Source organism: Odocoileus virginianus, chromosome 4 (genome assembly GCF_023699985.2).
Source record: "Odocoileus virginianus isolate 20LAN1187 ecotype Illinois chromosome 4, Ovbor_1.2, whole genome shotgun sequence".
Taxonomy (NCBI): Eukaryota; Metazoa; Chordata; class Mammalia; order Artiodactyla; family Cervidae; genus Odocoileus; species Odocoileus virginianus.
This window is the reverse complement of record NC_069677.1, coordinates 43080107-43101386: the sequence shown is the minus strand read 5'-3', so window position 1 is coordinate 43101386 and position 21280 is coordinate 43080107.

The following is a 21280-nucleotide window of genomic DNA, read 5'->3' as shown; positions in this document are numbered from 1 at the left end:
TATAAGATGGTAAAGCCTATATTCTGAACCAGAAAACTTTCATAACTAATGTCACAAATACTTACATACCGAGAGATTTCTGAGTAAATTTTCAGTCTTTCTTCCCCCAAGTGGTTGATCAGACTGTGTTTTGGCAATTGTAACATGCCAGTGAACCCTGGCACTCAAGTTAATAAGGTATAAATGAAGACATAGCTTGTTCTCTGAATGGTTGTAACAGCCTGCTGGGTTTCATCAATCATGAAGCAACTCAAGCTGGGACTAAGCAACAAAGAAAAGTACCAAAAAAAAAAAAAAAATGATGGGGAAGGGAAGAATGTTAGTGCTTTTAAATAGATAGGGATTATATTTGTGAAACTATAGTGTCAGAAAATATCACAAGAATGTTTAAAAGACACTATGATGTAATTATTCTTGTATAATGATAATAATACACATTTTGAAAGATTAAATTTCTAACCTATTATTATCTGAATGAAGTAAAAATTAAGTTGAACAACTTTATAAAATTAAATTTAAGATAACAATTCCATTTAAATCCAAATGATTTCATTCTTGGATGATTTCAAGATAGTATTAGTAGTTTTAGTAGCATTAGTAGTTTAGATGATATTAGTAGTATTAGTAGTTTGGTATTATGTTGGGAAATTTCTCTCTTACTGACTATTGCAAACACATTGCAATGGCTTATTAAGAGTTAAAAACAAATCATAAGTGAAGAGCTGAATTTAAAAACAAGAATATCTTTGATTTAAAATACAAAGTATTAAACAAGACAGAAAGTTTAGTATAGCTTTTGAAAGGGAAAAGATACATGAACCCCAGTATTCACTGCAGCACCACTTACAATAGCCAGGACATGTAACCAAATATTCCAGTATATATATATATATATATATATATATATATATAATCAGCCATGAATAATAATGCCATTTGCAACAACATGGATGAATCTAGAGATTGCCATACTGAGTAAAATCAGACACAGAAGGACAGTTATCATATGATATAACTTAAATGTGGGATTTAACAGAAGTAGAATCATGGATGTAGAAAACAAACACATAGAAAACAAGCTTGATGATTAACCACAATCAGGGGGAGAGGGGTAAATTGGGAGATTGGAATTGACATATATACATTATGATATATAAAACTAATAAATAAAAATAATGTGCTATATAGCACAAGGTTGTTCTTGGTGAGACAGTTAGTCTTGTCCAGCTCTTTGTGACACCATGGACGATAGCACACCGGGCTCCCCTGTCCTTCACTATCTCCTGGAGTTTGTTAAAATTCATTTTCATTGAGTTGGTGATGCTATCTAACTATCTCATCCTCTGCAACCTTCTTCTGCTATTGCCTTCAATCTTCCCCAGCATCAGGATCTTTTCCAGTGAGTTGATTCTTCACATCAGGTGGAAAAGTATTGAAGCTTCACTTTTAGCATCAGTCCTTCCAATGAATATTCAGGACTGATTTCCTTTAGGATTCATTGGTTTGATCTCCTTGCAGTTCCAGTGACTCTCAAGTATCTTCTCCAGCACCACAATTTGAAAGCATTAATTCTTCAGCACTCAGCCTTCTTTATGGTCCATCTCTCACATACATACATGACTACTGGAAAACCATAGCTTTAAGTATATAGACTTTTGTCAGCAAAGTGATGTCTCTGCTTTTTAATATGCTGCCTAGGCTGCACAGTGCTAGAATGGGGAGCAGCCAAGTGGAGATATCCCACGTCCAAGATCAAGAGCAGTGGCTGTGAGGAGATACCCCATGTCCAAGGTCAGAGAAACCCCAGTAAGACAGTAGGCACTGAGAGAGGGCATTAGAGGTCAGACAGACTGAAACCACAATCACAGAAAACTAACTAATCTGATCACATGGACCACAGCCTTGCCTAACTCAATGAAACTATGAGCCATGCTGTGTAGGGCTACCCAAGATGGACAGTTCATGGTGGCGAGGTCTGACAGAATGTGGTCCACTGGAGAAGGGAATGGCAAACCACTTCAGTATTCTTGCCTTGAAAACCCCATGAACAGTATGAAAAGGCAAAATGATAGGACACTGAAAGAGGAACTCCCTAGGTTGGTAGATGCCCAATATGCTACTGGAGATCAGTGGAGAAATAACTCCAGAAAGAATGAAGAGATAAAAATAAAGCAAAAAAACCAAACACCCAGTTGTGGATGTGACTGGTGATAGAAGCAAGGTCTGATGCTGTAAAGAGCAATATTGGATAGGAACCTAGAATGTTTGGTCTATGAATCAAAGCAAACTGGAAGTGCTCAAAAAGGAGATGGCAAGAGTGAACGTCAACATTTTAGGAATCAGTGAACTAAAATGGACTGGAATGGGTGAGATTAACTCAGATGGCCATTATATCTACAACTGTGGGCAAGAATCCCTTAGAAGAAATGGAGTAGCCATCATAGTCAACAAAAGAGTCCAAAATGTAGTACTTGGATGCAATCTCAAAAATTACAGAATGATCTCTGCTTGTTTCCAAGGCAAACCATTCAATATCACAGTAATCCAAGGCTATGCCCCAACAAGTAATGCTGAGAAGCTGAAGTTGAATGGTTCTATGAAGACCTACAAAACCTTTTAGAACTAACACCCAAAAAAGATGTCGTTTTCATTATAAGGGATTGGAATGCAAAGGTAGAAGTCAAGAAACACCTGGAGTAACAGGAAAATTTGGCCTTGGAGTACAGAATGAAGCAGGGCAAAGGATAATAGGATTTTGCCAAGAGAATGCACTGGGCATAGCAAACACCCTCTTCCAACAACACAAGAGAAGACTCTAAACATGGAATCACCAGATGACCAACACTGAAATGAGATTGATTATATTCTTTGCAGCCAAAGATGGAGAAGCTCTATACAGTCATCAAAAACAAGACTGGGAGCAGACTGTGGCTCAGATCATGAACTCTTTACTGCCAAATTCAGACCTATATTGAAGGAAGTAGGGAAAATCACTAGACCATTCAGGTATGACCTAAATCAAATCCCTTACAATTATACAGTGGACATGTGAAATAATTTAAGGGACTAGATCTGATAGACAAAGTGCCTGATGAACTATGGACAGAGGTTCATGACATTATACAGGAGACAAGGGTCAAGACCATCCCCAAATAAAAGAAATGCAAAAAAGCAAAATGGCTGTCTCAGGAGGCCTTACAAATAGCTGTGAAGAGACATGAAAAGCAAAGGAGAAAAGGAAAGATATTCCCATTTGAATGCAGAGTTCCAAAGAATAGCAAAGAGAGATAAGAAACCTTCCTCAATGATCAATGCAAAGAAACAGAGGAAAACAACAGAATAGGAAAGACTAGAGCTGTCTTCAAAAAGTTAGAGATACCAAGGGGACATCCCATGCAAAGATGGGTTTGATAAAGAACAGAAATGATATGGACCTAACAGAAGCAGAAGATATTAAGAAGAGGTGGCAAGAATACACAAAGAACTATACAAAAAAGATCTTCATGACCCAGATAATCACGATTTTATGACCACTCACCTAGAGCCAGACATCCTGGAATGTGAAGTCAAGTGGGCCTTAGGAAGCATCACTATGAACAAAGTTAGTGGAGATGATGGAATTCCAGTTGAGCTATTTCAAATCCTAAAAGATGATGCTGTGAAAGTGCTGCACTCAATATGCCAGCAAATTTGGAAAACAGCAGTGGCCATGGAACTGGAAAGGTCAGTTTTCATTCTAATCCCAAAGAAAGGCAATGACAAAGAATGCTCAAACTACCGCACAATTGCACTCTTTCATATGCTAGTTAAGCAATGCTCAAAATTCTCCAAGCCAAGCTTCAATAATACATGAACTGTGAACTTACAGATATTCAAGCTGGTTTTAGAAAAGGAAGAGGAACCAGAGATCAAATTGCCATCTGCAGGATCATCGAAAAAGCAAAAGAGTTCCAGAAAAACATCTATTTCTGCTTTATTGAATATGCCAAAGCCTTTGATTGTGTGGATCACAACAAACTCTGGAAAATTCTTAAAGGTGTGGGAATACCAGACCCCCTGATCTGCCTCTTGAGAAATCCATATGCAGGTCAGTAAGCAACAATTAGAACTGGACATGGAATAACAGACTGGTTCCAAATAGGGAAAGGAGTATGTCAAGGCTATATATTGTCACCCTGCTTGTTTAACTTATATGCAGAGTACATCATGAGAAACGCTGGGCTGGAGGAAGCACAAGCTGCAATCAAGATTGCAGGGAGAAATATCAATAACCTCAGATATGCAGATGACACCACCCTATGGCAGAAAGTGAAAAAGAACTAAAGGAAAGAGCCTCTTGTTGAAAGTGAAAGAGGAGAGTGAGAAAGTTGGCTTAAAGCTCAACATTCAGAAAACTAAGTTCATGGTATCCAGCCCCATCATTTCATGGCAAATAGATTGGAAAACAGTGGAAACTGTGGCAGACTTTTTCTTTTTGTTCTCCAAAATCACTGCAGATGGTGATTGCAGCCATGAAATAAAGGACGCTTACTCCTTGGAAGGAAAGTTATGACCAACCTAAACATTATATTCAAAGCAGAGATATTATTTTGTCAGCAAAAGTCCATCTAGTCAAGGCTATGGTTTTTCCAGTAGTCATGTATGGATGTGAGAGTTGGACTGTAAAGAAAGCTGAGCGCCAAATATTGATGCTTTTGAACTGTAGTGTTGGAGAAAACTCCTGAGAGGCCCTTGGACTGCAAGGAGATCCAACGAGTTCATCCTAAAGGAGATCAGTTCTGAGTGTTCATTAGAAGGACTGATGTTGAAGCTGAAACTCCAATACTTTGGCCACTTGATGTGAAGAACTGACTCATTTAAAGACCCTTATGTTGGGAAAGATTGATGCGGGAGGAGAAGGGGACAACAGAGGATGAGATGGTTGAATGACATCACTGACAAAGTGGACATTAGTTTGAGTAAACTCTGGGAGTTTTGATGGACAAGGAGTCCTGGAGTTCTGCAGTCCATGGGGTCGCAAAGAGCAGACACGACTAAGTGACTGAACTGAACTGAACTAGGTTTGTCATAGCTTTCCTTCCATGGAGCAAGCATCTTTTAATTCTGTGGCTGCAGTTACTGTCTGCAGTGATTTTGGAGCCCAAGAAAATAAAATCTGTCACTGCTTCCACTTTTTCTCCTTCTATTTGCCATGAAGTGATGTGACCAGATGACATGATCTTAGTTTTTTGAATGTTGAATTTTGAGCCATCTTTTTTACTCTCCTCTTTAACCCTTATCAAGAAGTTCTCTATCTCCTCTTCACTTCCTGCCATTAGAATGGTATCATCTGCATATTCGAAGACAGTTTTATCATGCTAAATGGCAACTCAGTGAAGCTATGAGCCTTGCTGCGCAGGTTCAGTCAAGACTGTTGTATCAGAGTGAAGATTTCTGACAAAACATGGTCCACGGGAGAAGGAAATGGCAATCCATTCCAGTACTCTTGCCTGGAGAACCCCATGAATTGTATAGCACAAGGAACTCTACTCAGTACTCTGTAATGGCCTATATGGGAAAAGAATCTTAAAAAGAGTTAATATTTGTATATTTATAACTCATTCACTTTGCTATACACTTGAAACTAAAGTAAAATAATAAATCAGCTATAGTCCAATATTTTTTGTTTTTTAATGACAGGAAAGGGAGACCTGATAAGATAAGATGTACAGAGTAATGGTGACTAGAAACTATTCAAATAAACAATTTTTTTGTGGAGGGGAGTGTAGAAGCTTGAAACAGAGTGCTTAAATTCAGAAACTGGGGTGTCACACCTTTATTCAAAGCATGCATGGATGCTAAATTGCTTCAGTCATGCACAAATCTTTGCAACCCTATGGACCATAGCCCACCAGCCTCCTCTGCCTGTGGGGAGCCGGCCTGCTCAAGGCCTAAAAAGTCCCTGGGAAAGCCTTGCAAGAGGCTATTCCCTGTCTCCTCACCCCATGATAAAGTAGTAAAACATTCCCTGGGTATCTTTTGTTCTTCCTTGAGAAAAACATAGTAGTGACCTTCACTTAGTAGTTTATCTTGGAATGCCAAAAACAAGATGCAAGCTTCTGCAATCACTTAAGACAAAGAATTGTATTGATGTGACAAACACCAGATGGCATTTTTTATGAACTATGTTTTTCTGCTTGTACTAGTATAAAGGTAGCTGCTTTACTCAATAAAATCGCTGACTTGCCTAAAGAGCATTCAGCCCTCTCAACCCCATCCTTTACTTTCAGCTTCTTTTTCTCAGACTTCCGTGCTTTTGCGGTCGGGACCTGTTCACATTGCCGGCTGGTACCGGCATCTGCCCATGCAAGAACACTGGAGTGGGTTGCCATTTCCTTCTCCTTATTCAGAAACACATTTACAGAAAACTTCTTACTAATGACTCTTTGAGCCATGAGCCACATACATGGGAGGGGAGAACAATGTGAATTTTGTGTCATATCCAAACTTTGGTCAACTCACTGACAGGCTTGCTTATTGGCTTTGACTTCTTTTTAATACCATCATCACTATGAAAAAGGGGAGACAGACAGACTTTACATCTACTTCAAACATGGAGGCTCCACAGAGGCCCAAAGTAAGCAAACACAAAACTACTAGATGAATAAAGGTTAATGCAGAAAGACCAGGCAAAAAGGACAAGGAAAATAAATGTCCATACATGATGATCCTGCAAATTAAAATTTGTGAATATTTTGAAGAAACTCATTAATACATAGATTACTAAAATCAAAAATATAAATGTTATTTTGAGGAAATGTATATGTCCTCTGATGAAGAGGAAACCTGAATTAAGCATATCTAGATTCCTAAAACTGGAAGAGGAAAACATAACATCAAAAACAAACCAAAATGAATAGAACAGAAGCAACAAGAAATTCTAGATGTTATAACAATAATAGGCACAAATGAAAGAAGCAAAAAGCAGCATAAAAAATACCAATTATTACCATGAAAAAGTGAATAAAAAAATTAAAGAAATATATCTGTGGGCTTTGTGAGTATATATACATGCATATATGTATACACACACACACACACATATATATATATTCTTTTTGGTGGTTAGTGACTTTACTTCATTTTAATTATCTGTGCACATAGGTCTATACGTGTGTGTATATGTATATATTTATGTGTAGCTAAAATTCAGTTGCTAAGATGGGGAGAATAGATTAGAAGATATTAATTATGTCTATAACAGTGTGTTTCCAAAAAAAAATCTTAGGCTTATTTGGCAAAATGGCAATATCTATTAAAGCATTTTAGTGGGGCCACAGACTGTTTCACTTTATTATAGTATCTTCTATACATTTGTGTATTATTAAAATTAGAATAAAGCATTGAATAACAAAATAAATAAAACACCTTCTTAATGATTTGGATAGCTGGACCTTTCTAAATCGGGACACACATGCAACTTAATTTTTCAGGAAGTTAAAGCTTTGGTAATAAAATAGTCTAGGTCAGAAGACGAAAATAATATATGTGTGTGTGTAAGAGTGTATATCTATTAGTTCAGTTCAGTCACTCTGCCCTGTACAATTGTTTGTGACCCTATGGTCTGCAGAATGCCAGGCCTCCCTATCCATCACCAGCTCCCAGAGCCCGCTCATACTCACATACATTGAGTCGGTGAGGCCATCCAACCATATCATCCTCTGTTGTTCCCTTCTCCTACCCTCAATAATTCCCAGCATCAGGGTCATTTCTAATGAGTGAGTTTTTCACATCAGGTAGTCAAAGCATTGGAGTTTCAGCTTCATCATCAATCCTTCCAAGCAATATTCAGGACTGATTTCCTTTAGGATGGACTGGTTGAATCTCTTTGCAGGCCAAGGGTCTCTCAACAGTCTTCTCCAATACCACAGTTCAAAAGCATCAATTCTTTAATGCTCAGCTTTCTTTATGATCCAAACCTCACATCCATACATGACTACTAGAATAATCATAGCTTTGACTAGATGGACGTTTGTTGACAAAGTAATGTCTCTGCTTTTTAATGTGCTGTTTAGGTTTGTCATAGCTTTCCTTCTAAGGAGTGAGTGCCTTTTAATTTCATGGCTACAGTCACCATTTGCAGTGATTTTGGAGTCAAGAAAATAAAGTCTCTCACTGTTTCCATTGTTCCCCCATCTATTTGACATGAAGTGATAGGACGGGATGCCTTGATCTTAGTGTTTCCAATGTTGAGTTTAAGTCAGCTTTTCTACTCTCCTCTCACCTTCATCAAGAAGCTCTTTAGTTCCTCTTTGCTTTCTGCCATAAAGGTGGTATCATCTGCATATCTGAGGTTATTGATAATTCTCACGGCTATCTTGGTTCCAGCTTGTGCTTCATCCAGCCTGGCATTTCACATGATGTACTTTACATATTTAAATAAGCAGTGTGACAATACACAGTTTTGACATACTCTTTTCCAAATTTTGAACCAGCCCATTGTTCCATGTCTAGTTCTAACTGTTGCTTCTTGACCTGCATACAGATTTCTCAGGAGGTATGGTGGTCTGGTATTTCCATTGCTTTAAGCATTTTCCACACATTTGTGATCCACAGAGCCAAAGGCCAATGAAGCAGAAATAAATGTTTTCCTGGAATTCTCTTGTTTTTTCTATGATCTAAAGAATGTTGGCATTTTGATTCTGGTTCCTCTGCCTTTTCTAAATCTAGCTTGAACATCTGGAACTTCTTGGTTTGTGTGCTATTGAAGCCTGGCTTGGAGAGTTTTGAGCATTTCTTTGCTTGTACGGAAGATGAGTGCAATTGAGCATTAGTTTGAATATTCTTTGGCAGTGCCTTCCTTTGGGATTGGCATGAAAGCTAAATTTTTCCTGTCCTGTGGCCACTGCTGAGTTTTCCAAATTTGCTGGCATACTGAGTGCAACACATTAGCAGCATCATCTTTTAAAATTTGAAATATCTCAGCTTTAATTTCATCAACTCCACTAGCTTTGTTTGTAGTGATGCTTCCTAAAGCCCATTTGCCTTCACACTCCAGGATGTCTGACTCTAGGTTAGTGATCACACCATCATGGTTATCTGGGTCATTTTGGTCTTTTCTGTATAGTTCTTCTGTGCATGCTCCTGCCTCTTCCTAATATCTTCTGCTTCTGTTAGGTCCGTACCATTTCTGTCCTTATTGTGCCCATCTTTGCATGAAATGTTCCCTTGGTATCTCTAATTTTTTTGACATGATCTCTAGTTTGTCCCATTCTATTGTTTTCCTGTATTTATTTGCATTGATCAAATATTGTTAGCTAATAATGTAAAAACAGTTACAATTAATGTGCATATTTACATGTAAATATATGTGTACATACATATATAAATACATTTTGTTGTTGTTGTTGTTTATTCACTAAGTCATCTCTGATTCTTCTGCAACTCCATGGATTATGGCCCACCAGGCTCCTCTGTCCATGGAGTTTTCCAGGCAAGAATACTGGAGTGGATTGCCATTTCCTTCTCCAGGGGATCTTCCTGACCCAGGGATCAAACCCATGTCTCCTTCACTGGTCATTCTTTGCTAATGAGCCACCAGGGAAGCCTCATATAAATACATATTATGTACAAATTACATACATATAGCTCATTCCATGGGGTCGCTGAGAGTCGGACACGACTGGGCAACTTCACTTTCACTTTTCACTTTCATGCATTGGAGAAGGAAATGGCAACCCACTCCAGTGTTCTTGCCTGGAGAATCCCAGAGACGGGGGAGCCTGGTGGGCTGCCGTCTGTGGGGTCGCACAGGGTCAGACATGTCTGAAGTGACTTAGCAGCAGCAGCAGCTCATTTATACATGAGAAAGAGAGGGAGAAAAAGAGAATTAGCTCTGACTGAGAAAGCAAAAATCTACTCTTACATTCATCAGGCTGGGATGCCAGATGCAGATAAAGCCAGCTGCCCAGTTAACAAGAAACAATTTTTTTTTTTTCCCAAAGTCCCTCTGCAACTTTAAAATATCATAGCAATCCCTTCCTTGAGTGACTACTTTCTATTCACAGCAAAACTTTGTTCTCTGTCTCCAAAATGAAAGACTATCAGAAACTGTTGTTTGAAATTACATCAGTAAAAATGTATCATCCTTCTCTTGCCTGAAGGATATAATTGGCTTTCACACAGAAGAGAAGACTTGATTTTCCATCCAGATGGAGTCGAGTTTCTAAACACACTTTTCCACATTTATCATAACTTTGCAGTTTTGAAAGAAACAAAATCCCAGGTTCCCTTTGCTGTTCAGAGTAGATATTAACCTCTTTACAACTTACTTTGATTTGAACCTGTCCAAAACTTGATTTGAATTTACCTAAACTCCATTCTTTCCCCTAATGTCACATTACTCCAACTTTTTCAGTTTTGGGTGAAATGTCCCTTGATGGCTTTTGGGTGTGCTTTCTCTTGTTGCTGTGGGTAAATAAACCTAACTTTTTCAGTCTATAGTTTTGTCGCTGATTGTCTTAGTTGATTCTCCTAGAGCTAGAGAGATGATAGATAGATAGATAGATAGATAGATAGATAGATAGATAGATAGAGATATATTGTGATCTGAAACAAATAGACTGCCAAATATTTCTTCAGCAAAGATGAGTTTATTCAGGAATAGCAGAGAACTGCAATTCAAGGTTTGCAACCATGATGAGTCATGTGCAAGTCCCAAAGGGCAAGAGAAAGAGAGCACTTTTGTATAGAGCCAAAGGAAGTGTGAGGGCTACAGTAAACAGAATCCATGGAGTTTTATTGATTACCTTCTTGCTAGGAAAGAAGATAAAATTATTTTCTCTCCTCTTGGGCTCTGCTATCAACACAGGGCATGTGAGCTCCCCATTCTGGCCTCCTGATTCTACTTAACTGAAGTTTCTGCTAATTAATTTTTTTACATCTTCCTATCCGTCTTGATTAAGCTCTTTCTCTAGATGCATTGCTGGTAAAGAGTCTGTTTTCTAGTCTCAGTAGCTTTTTGTCCTTCAGGGTCGAAAAAGACCTTTCCTGGGTGTAAGGTCTCATTTTGGAGGGAAAGTGACAGATTAGAAACCCACTGAAGTCATATTCAGGTAACAAGGAGAAGTAAGAGAGAGAGCTCTCAGGCATTTTTTGTCTAAAATCCCTATGTTATGATCACAGACATCGGAGATCATCAGAAGCATTTTACCATTGTTAAAGGTTTGGCGACAAACTTCTAACAGGCCTGGTCTGGATATCTTGGGAAAGCTGACTTAATGGATGTAATTTGATTTAATTCTGAAATATCCTTACTCTCAAATTTCATCAAGTGATGTGCAGGTCCAATAAGTGCTTTGCACTTCCTTTAGATGTGTCATGTCAATCCAAGAGTCTATTGCTTGGAGTTTGGGGGTACAAAGACTGGTAAGGAATACTTGACAGGAGCCTTTCCAGTGAGGTTGAAGAGAGTTCTTTCAGAGGTACTTTTCCAACAAACAAAATCTCCAGGTTGTAAAATATGATTCTTAAAGTATTCATCTCCTGAGTTTACACTGTGAAAAGACTGCCCTACCAAAACATGATTATTTTTAGTAGGGGCAATGAGGCCTTTGCAAAATTGGAGTTCCTATCCTTTTATCAGTTGCATGTCAGAAGAAGCAGTATATCGGGGGGCCTCTTTTAACTATCTTAAAGTGTGAGTTTGTGAGCGCCAAAATAAGTGGACCTGAGATTGAACAGGATCAACAACAATGCTTTTGGTCAGTTTATTACAAGGGCCTCTATAAATTTTGCCAACTGAATCCTAAAAATGTCATTTATTTGTTTGACTAAACCAGAGGATTGAGTCTAGCAAGCATTGTCCATCCAGTGTGAAAGCATATAGACCATGACTGAAACATATTTATATTTATGAGGCAGAGAAAGTTGAATGAAATTCATTTGCCAGACCTCTAATAGTCCACCGGGCAGTTTAAAATGTCCAGGAGCAGGGAAAATAGACTCTCTGGGTTGTTTCAGACAAATGGGAAAAGTGAGATAGTCCCTTTTTCATCCTTATTAATGTTTGCTCACCAATACTAATTCATTATTGCTATCATTTTGTCAGCAAACCAATGATCTAATGGTTGGGGCATAATGGTGAGGAATGGAAATCTTAGAATTTCCAGTAAAACTATTGTTATCTGGTCCAAGCCAGAATTTTCTCTTTTTATCAAATCAAAAATTTGTGAATTGCCAATTTTGCTTTTCCTTTCCTTTGGTAAATGGTTAGACCTCTCTAATCAGTTTTTCTAAAATATCATTTTGGGAAATATCCCTTTGAACTGTAACAGAGGTCTGGTTGTTGTTGGTTCCTTTAAAGACATGATTCCTTGCAGAAATATCAGCAAAATTATTTCTTTTAGCTTACAGAAAGTCAACTTTAGAATGCCACAGAATCAATAATAGCCAAATCTACTGATAAAAATCACTGAATGAAATGATTCCGGAACATGGGGCCAGTTTTATTTTAATTTCTTCTGGAAGTACAGAAGCCCATGTTACTTCCACAATAATCCAAAATCATGAATGACTCTGAAAGTATATTTGCTATCAGCATAAATCTTGCAGTTTTGTTCTTGGCTAAAGTACAAACCTGTGTAAGAGTGTACAATTCAACTTTTTGGGCTAAAGTAGCAATAGGAAAAGATGCTGACTCCACAACATCAAAGGGAGTTGTAATAGCAAACTCAGGACAGTATTTCCATTTTCACCTTTTAAATAAAACCATCAGTGAACCATGAGAAGTCAACAGCACCCAGTGGAATTTCCTATGCATCATTATAAGGAGTCAGAAGGTGATTCATCAGTATTAAGCAATTATGAGGGCTTTTGTTAGTCACAGAGGGAAGTAGAGTAGCTGGGTCAAGAATATGACAATGTAAAAGAGTTATGTGAGGTCCAGTTAACAAAAGGACTGCATAGTAGGTGAGCTGGCTGACTGAGAAATGCTGAGTGTGAAGTGAATTCAAGGAACCGTCTACTGCATGAAGTACAAAAAGTTAAAGGGGATTCCATAATAATTTCCCCAGTGGTTTCAATCAAAATGGCAGTGTCTATAATGGCTCTTAGGAAAGGTGAGTATCCCCATACCACAGAGCCCCATTGCTAGCCATAACACCCTGTGGATTAATAGTCCCCATGTTTTAGGTGAGTTTCACAAGAGCATTTCTTTTCTTTTTGTATACAAAAAGAAGAAAGGAATTTGATAATTGGGATTTCCAAGGGCAAGAGAGGGGGCAGTAAACTCTCCTTTAAGGCCTTGAAGCCTGTGCCATCTGGTTCTTCCCATAAAATTTGATCAGGATTGTTATTGTTGAAAGTAAAGCATATAGAGTTTTGATAATAGAGAAATTTGGAATCAAATTTAAGCAATAATCAAGTGGTTTGAGAAAAACCTCACAACTGGCACTTAGGCTTAGTTTTGGGAAAACTAGGACACTAGAATATCTACCTGGATCTATGTGTAACCCTTGTTCTGCTGTCAGAGGCCCTAATAATCAAACCTGGATTTGAGGCAATTGTGACTTTTCTTTGGTGACCTTACGTCCTTATAAGGATAAAACTTTAGTAAGTGGATGCTGTTTTCTTGGGACTAGACTTGAGAAGGAAAGCAAAGAAGCTAAACATCCACATATTCCTACAAAGTGGAACTTTTAATCATCCAGATCAATGTGTGGGATTTGCAAGAAATAACAAGGACTTTTAGTATAACCCTGAGGTATTACTATCCAGCTGATTTTGTTTTTCTTTTCAGGTGAAGGCATAAAGCTATTGGCTATCTTCATCAACCAGAATACTAAAGAAAGCACTGCATAAATCAATTACAGTGAAAAATTTACTTCCAGTTGGAATGGATGTTAGTAAGGTATGAAAGTTAGAAATACCAGATTGAGAAAGGATTGAGAAAGGTGTTTATTGCTCAGAAGTCCCAGACAACCTCCACCCTTAGTCCTTAGGTTTTTTCACCAGTAATGTGGGAGCGTTTCAGGGGCTAATACAAAGGAAAATGAGGCCTTGAGCCTTGTCATCTTCTATTACAGTCTTGAAAGGATTGTTTGTAGGGTATTGATTAATTCTGGGAAGAAGTTTTGAGGTGTCCTTTTGAAATTTGAGAGAAGAGATTCTATGAATTTTGCTGATATCAGTTGGAGATTTTGCCCATAAGGAAAGTGGCTACTGATTTAATGGGGACAAAATGATCAGTGTTTCAGAGAAAAAAGTAAGTTTAGCAAGAAAATTAGCATGGGGGATTTGTAAGGATATAGAAGAGGCACAGCCAGGATAGAAGGAAAGGAGGAAGATGATGCCAGAGTTAGGATCTGAAACAAAGATGCCAAGGAAGAAGAGCCTGAGGCTTTGGAATACTTTGTATCTTTCTTTAATCATTTGTTGGCCTCAGTTAATCCTAAAGTCTTATTTTGTACAGAGGCAATTATAGACTCCTTATATCATTGAGAAGCCTCAAAATACCAGTCAAAATAAGTGTTCCACTCAATTCTGGAAATGTCTGAGCCACTGTAGTTCAATTTGTTTTTAAGGAAATTCGGTTTGGGGATTTCAAAATTTCTCCATAATGGCCTTTGGTCAGTTTTGGACTATTGAGTTAGAAATGTGCATGACTTTTAAAGATAAAGTTCCCAAATTCTTTGTTTGGAGGTCACCCTCAAAATACTTAGATAACTGGGATCCCATTTCTTAGAGTTTTAATTTTTTTTTTTTCCTTCCAGAGTAGAGAACATTTTTCAAATAGCTTGAACAGCATACAACACAAATGACTGGATTTAGACAGCTTGTAAGCCAATCCCAGCCAATTCAAGGGAAACAGCTTGGTTACAGAGAAGCCAAGCCAAATAATATTTTAACCAGTTTCCAGATAACAGTCCCTCAAAAGAAATAGACTGAAGGCTAAAAAACTGGTAGCATTTCAGAGAAGTGACCCAACCCTGTTCCCAAAAGAATAGGTTAAAGGTTCACTAGCCTTAGTGAGATAGTCTGATCTCAAAATCAGACAGAAAAGCCATACCAGTACTTGTATACAGAAACAGAATTTAACCTGGAAAAAAAAAAAAAAAAGACTTTAAATAGATCCAGAACAAACCTAAAGAGCTTCAGATGCAAAGAGGGCATGAGATTGGATCAGAAGAAAGATGGATTTTCAAACTCCATGATTGATAAGCAAAGCAGTAAGCAACAACGGTTCAACTGTGGGTCCTGCACCCATTTGCTCATGAGCCATAGAACTGTAGGGAGTTATCTCTGTTCTTGTATGGGCCACCAAAATGCTGACCTGAAGCAAATGGACTACCAGATATTCCTCTAGCACAGAGGGGTTTATTCAGGATCCACAGAGAACTGCAGTTCAGAGTCTGCAACCATGGTAAGCCATGTGCAGTCCCCTCATGCAAAATAAAAAAAAAAAAGCCTTTATGCAAATGAAAAGGAAGTTGGCAGGGACATAATAAGCAAAGAACTGTGGATTTTCATTGACTTAGTCCTTGCCAGGAAAGAAGAGGGTCTTTCCTCTTCCTATTATCTATTAGGAAGATAGATATTATCATTATCACGCCCTATTATCACTAGGCATGAGCTCTTCACATCTGTTCTCAACTCTATTTAAATGAGATTTCTATTTATTAATTGTTTTTACATTACATAGATTCTTAGATAGACAATATTCCATTCACTAACCAGATATAGACACTTTACTCAATAGTTCAGTAGATCGAGTCAGAAAAGTAGAAGCAAATATTATATCATAGCAGAGAAGGATTCCTCAATTTAAAAATCTGACAATGTAGTCCACCAAATTAATGGATTTAAAAGAAAAGATTATCACAGTAGATGCAGAAAGCACTTACTATAATTCAGTACTCATTTGTAATATTAAAACACCAGATTATTAGCAATTTGTGAATGCAAAATATCTCTATTAACATAATTAAGGCCGTTCCACTTATTAATTCACCAAATATCATTAGTAATAAGTGTGCTATAGAATAATTACCCTTAGTTTTAGGAGTAAGAAGTTCCCTGGGGAATTACCTGATGGTCCAGTGGTTAGGGTTCTGCCTCACACTTCCACTGCTGGGGCCATGGGTTCAGTCCCTGGTCCAGAAGCTAAGATCTCACATGCTACACAAGGCAACCAAAAAAAGAAAAGAAAAACAAAAAACTGATATTTATTTCAGAAATGGATACCCTATTTCACTGTTTCTATTATGTATTGTCCTGAGTGGAAAATTAAAACAATAAAAAAATAAAAGTTAAATGCCTATAGATTGAAAAGGAGAAAAATTCCAATGCTTATATAATGTGAATGTTTACTTGTAAGAGTGCATATAAAATACAACAAAATATTTAAAATAAGTTAGCATGATTAAATGAACTAGACAAAAGAACAACACAAAAACTTTGATAATATCTTTATGTGTGAGAAATGAAAGGATATTATTAGAATAGAATTTAAAATATAAGTTCTAAGAAATCTAATATGCTTAGGATTTTTAAAGAAAATATATAAATCATTTTTAAAAGCATATACTGTATGAAAAAAAAAAAGATGTTGATTTTCTTGCAAGATCTATAAAAATTTGAGGCAATGCTTATAAAAAACAGGGCTTCTCAGGTGACTCAGTGGTAAAGAATCTACTTTGCCAATTCAGGAGGTGCAAGCGACTCATGTTCTATCCCTGGGGTCAGGAAGATCCCCTGGAAGAGAAAATGGCAACCCACTCCAAAACTTCTTGCCTGGAGAATTCCATGGACAGAGGAGCCTGGTGGGCTGCAGTCCATGGGGTTGCAAAAAGTCAGTCACAACTGAGTGGCTGAACTAACACAAACACATACACACACACACACACACACATAAAAACCACAAATGTATTTTCTTTTAATGGTATTTAAGAAACCCATCTTAAATTTCATGTAAAAATAAATGGCCAAGAACAGGCAAAATAATTGTGAAAATAAAATATGAAACTTTCCCTATTAAATTTTAAGACATACTATGCATGCATGCTCATAGTGTGTCTTGATTTATAAATCTTAGCAATTAAAACAATGCTATTATAGGATTAGCATAGAGAAGTGAACCAATGGTTCAGAATAAGAAACAGAGAAAGAGACACCCACAAGTATAGAAACTTGATAACATGACAAAGGTGATTTTAAAATCAGTGGGAAGAGGATGGCCAACCCAATAAACAGTGCTGAACCAATGGACTGTTGGAATTTTTTAAAAATGATGTACTTACTGCTGGCCTCTCTTTAATTTTTATCTGGTGTGGTTTAGTAATAAAAATATTTCACTTTGTCCTCCTTGATGAATAACTTTCTAACTCTGCTGATATTGCAGTGTGAAAGTAAAACACATGTGAATTCTATATTTACTCCTGAGAGCCTTCATGATCTATTGTTGAGTTTGGAGCTGTGCCTATGCTTCAGGTTGCCAAAGTCTGATCTCCAGATGGGGAGGTGGTGGGACATTATTACATTTTGGATTAGGATTTTAAAGCCTTTTACAACAGTCATTTTTACAATCAAAGCACCATAACTCTGGCTCTCACAGAACATAGCAGACAATGAATTTTTAAGAAATGTCCTGAAGCCCAGGCAGGTATAATTATTTGCACTATTTGGCACAAGTGTGGGTGAGAGAATAAATCATTCTATGTCTTCTGAATCTATTTCTTTATTTTCCAAACTAAACTAGATATACTATTTTAAAATCACTTTTAGTCTGCACCTATAATTTGAGCAGAAAAATTAAGAATGTTCAACATATCTTGGAGGAGGAAGAAGAAAGGGTGGGAGAGAGAAGAAGGTTGCCTCTTGAGTTTAAGCCTAGAATTGCTAAGAATGGGACTGTGTCTCGGAGAATTGCAGGGTGGGGTGTCTGGCTGCAGATCAGCAGCAATTCTGCCATCTGGAAGCTTTAATTCCCTGCAGCTAGACACTTTTAAAAAGCTGCTCATCTCTTACGGTAAACTTAGCTTTTCTGCTGTTCTGGCAACTATGCACTTGTGTGCAGCCTGCCTCTGGCTATTAAGTTATTCTTGTCAGATAACCTCTTGTCCCAGACAGGCTGGAGCCTGTGGAGTGAGGTTCAGGCTGGGTTCATCACGCAGAGAGCCTACGCCAAGGTCAGGCAGAGCTGGGTTCTACTCACAGGTTGCATTTCCTGTAGATGTGAAGAGCAGGGAGAAGCAGCATCCTGGGGAGAAACCACAGTTTTGCACAGACAGATCTTCCCATCAGCCTTTGAGGAAGAAGGAGCAAGAGAGACAGAGAGAGGAAATCAGGGGCAAAGATTGAAATATCTAATTGTTGAGGACAGGAATTAAGACTGGAGACAAATGAAAAAAGTATTTTGGTGTTTCAACTCAGATTGTGGGGCAAAACCTTCACACTAAAAGAGTAGGGGCTCCCAGATAGCTTGGCAGGAAAAGAATGTGCTTATGGATGCGGGAGACTCAAAAGATGAGGGTTCGATCCCTAGGTCCAGAAGATCTACTGGAGAAGGAAATGGCAACCTACTCCAGAATTCTTGGCTGGAAAATTCCATGGACAGAGGAGCCTGGCGGGCTATAGTCCATGGGCTTGCAGAGTCGGACATGACTTAGCACACACAGAAAACCTCAGGGATAGAAAGAAAGGGAACTCTCTAAGAGCAGAACTTTGCCTGGATGATTTGTCCTTCAAAATACTTCACTGAAAAATATTTAAATGTCTCTCCTTTATTATGTTTACGAAAACTCTATATACACATCTATGGCATATACATAGATGTGTGGTAATGACAAACCCATATACAGTGATTATGAAACAAACAGATATGGGAAGAATTTTACATATTTATGTATTTACATATTTACTTATTACAAATTTGTTCTCATAAAAATTCTGACTCAAAAAAATTCGGTTCCTTGAGGGAGCCACATGAGCGACACTTTACGGCTTTGAATAAGCCATTAGAGTATAATTAAATATCAACAACAACAAAATAATTACAGTGAGCAGGAGACTCAAGATGCTCCAAAAATTTCAAGCTCTAATGTAGAGAATCATGTATAATAAGTATATAACACTTTTACTTATCTATTAATAATGAAGGATAAAAAAGTGCTCTGAGGGAAAGAGACATTTTTATCTCCAGAACACATAGTATTTTAAGTATTTTAATTGATTTGTTTCCTATACCAGTCAGGATTCTTAACCGCAAGCATCAGATATCTGCTTTGGCTATTTTAAACAGAATGGGAATTTAATAAAAGAAATTCAGTAGCCTACAGAAACTTCTGTACGTGTCTAGATTAAGTTTGAAGACTACACAGCCAGGAATAACATCACAAATGTTATCGCCTAACAATTGGATGAACAGTTGAGAACAGTCACTGGAAAGTGTACCATGGACATCATCAATTTGGCATGCTGGGGATGCTGAAATCACTGCCAGCACTGCCTCCTCGATGTGGATAATGCTGCTCTTCCTGTCACAATGCTCACAAGGACAGCTTCCTCATATTCACTGCTTTTTGATGTCCAGCTGCAATCATGCAATAATTGATGGGACCCAGGTCACAGCCAGCATCCTGACTGCAGGTGGGCCTAACAGAGCAAGTAACCAGCAGTTTAATCTATAGCAGGGGAGATGTTTGCATCTTATTACTTTTGGTGGTAAATCATAGTCAATGATTCTAGAGTCTCTTAACCACATCCACAGATATGATTTCACTCTTTCAGTATGATGGAGCTAAGGATCTTGGTTTTTACTATTTGCATAATAAATAGATTTTGTTATGAATTAAAAAAACAAGATAATAACTCCATCTGAGGACAGATGTTTTGAGTATGGAATGGTGACATTCAGAGACTGAAATCCAAATAATTCGCTTCAGATACAATCTTAGAAGAATATTATGGTCCTCCAAATGTGCATACAGCAATTCATTTTTAAACTTCATTCCTTCTTCTCAATGCATGTAATTCTTGAATTCCTCTAGCCTCTCCTTTGTAACTACTCGGGTTCCAGGCCTAAAGCTTAAGTGTCTGAGAGTCACTGAAGGACCCCTAAAATGAAAAAACCCACAGAGACAAAGAAACCCTTTCTCTCAAAAAGAAAGTTAAAGGCTCTGATATTCCCTTTAAATTCTTTTTTATATGCAAGATTCTACAATGTGGTATAATACAATAATATTCTAATGATTGCATTCTATGTATAATAAATCAGCATAAATAGGATATAATTCAACATATATAATTATATATCATGATCATATAATAAATTTTAATGTAGTAAGAGTAGATAGTCATTCTAAAAAATAAATGAAATATCACAATTCACTGTAGTCAACCAAGAAAATTCTTCTTTATTCTTATCTCAGACTGTCAGCACTTTTCTGACTCATCTAATGTACACATCCGATTTTAATATTAAAAAATGTGGGATATTTCACGCTTTTATTAATTCAAAGCAAAATAAATGGTAGATCTCATGTGCTTTTTAAAATGAGTGCTTTCTTCCTGAATCCATGCACTCTTTTAGAGCAGGAGGACATATTACTCATCTTGACACCTCAGGGTGTTCATTGTCACAAAGTAACCACCTAATTAATTCTTGCTTGAAAGGTAAACCTTAAAATTATGCTTAATTTAGGATCTGATAATACAGTTTGAAAAGGAAATACTAATTAAAATAAATTTTAATATAGGATATGTATTATATTAATCATAGCACTTACATTTTTAATCAAAGATAAATTATACAATTTAGATATATCAATCTCAACAATTAAAAAGTGGAAAACACTGATAACTGTTATGAAATTAAGACAATTCTAGGACTGAAACTAATAACAATTACAAGTACTTAGATTTAAACCATAATCATTCTTGCCTAAAAAATTAACCCAGAAACAGGGACCGTGTCAATCCTGAGGACTGTCTTACTCAACTTGCCTCAGGGCTTCCTACTGCACTCCCATTTTATTGAACTACATCTAAATTTAGTGTAAGTGTAAAAGGAAAAAAGTGTTTTAAAAGTCTTTAACAGAAAGCAATACCAACAAACTTCATAACTGATTTATGGTTCTGGTAACCAAAGTACCATATTCTTGCAAAGTATCACTAAGCCTTATCCAACTTGGCAGCTCTTTCAGTTCACCCAGTAAAGTAAACTAGAAAGATTCAATTCAGCTCAGATCAGTGGATAAGTCGTTTCTGACCTTTTGTGATCCTATGACCTTTTGAGACCCTGTGG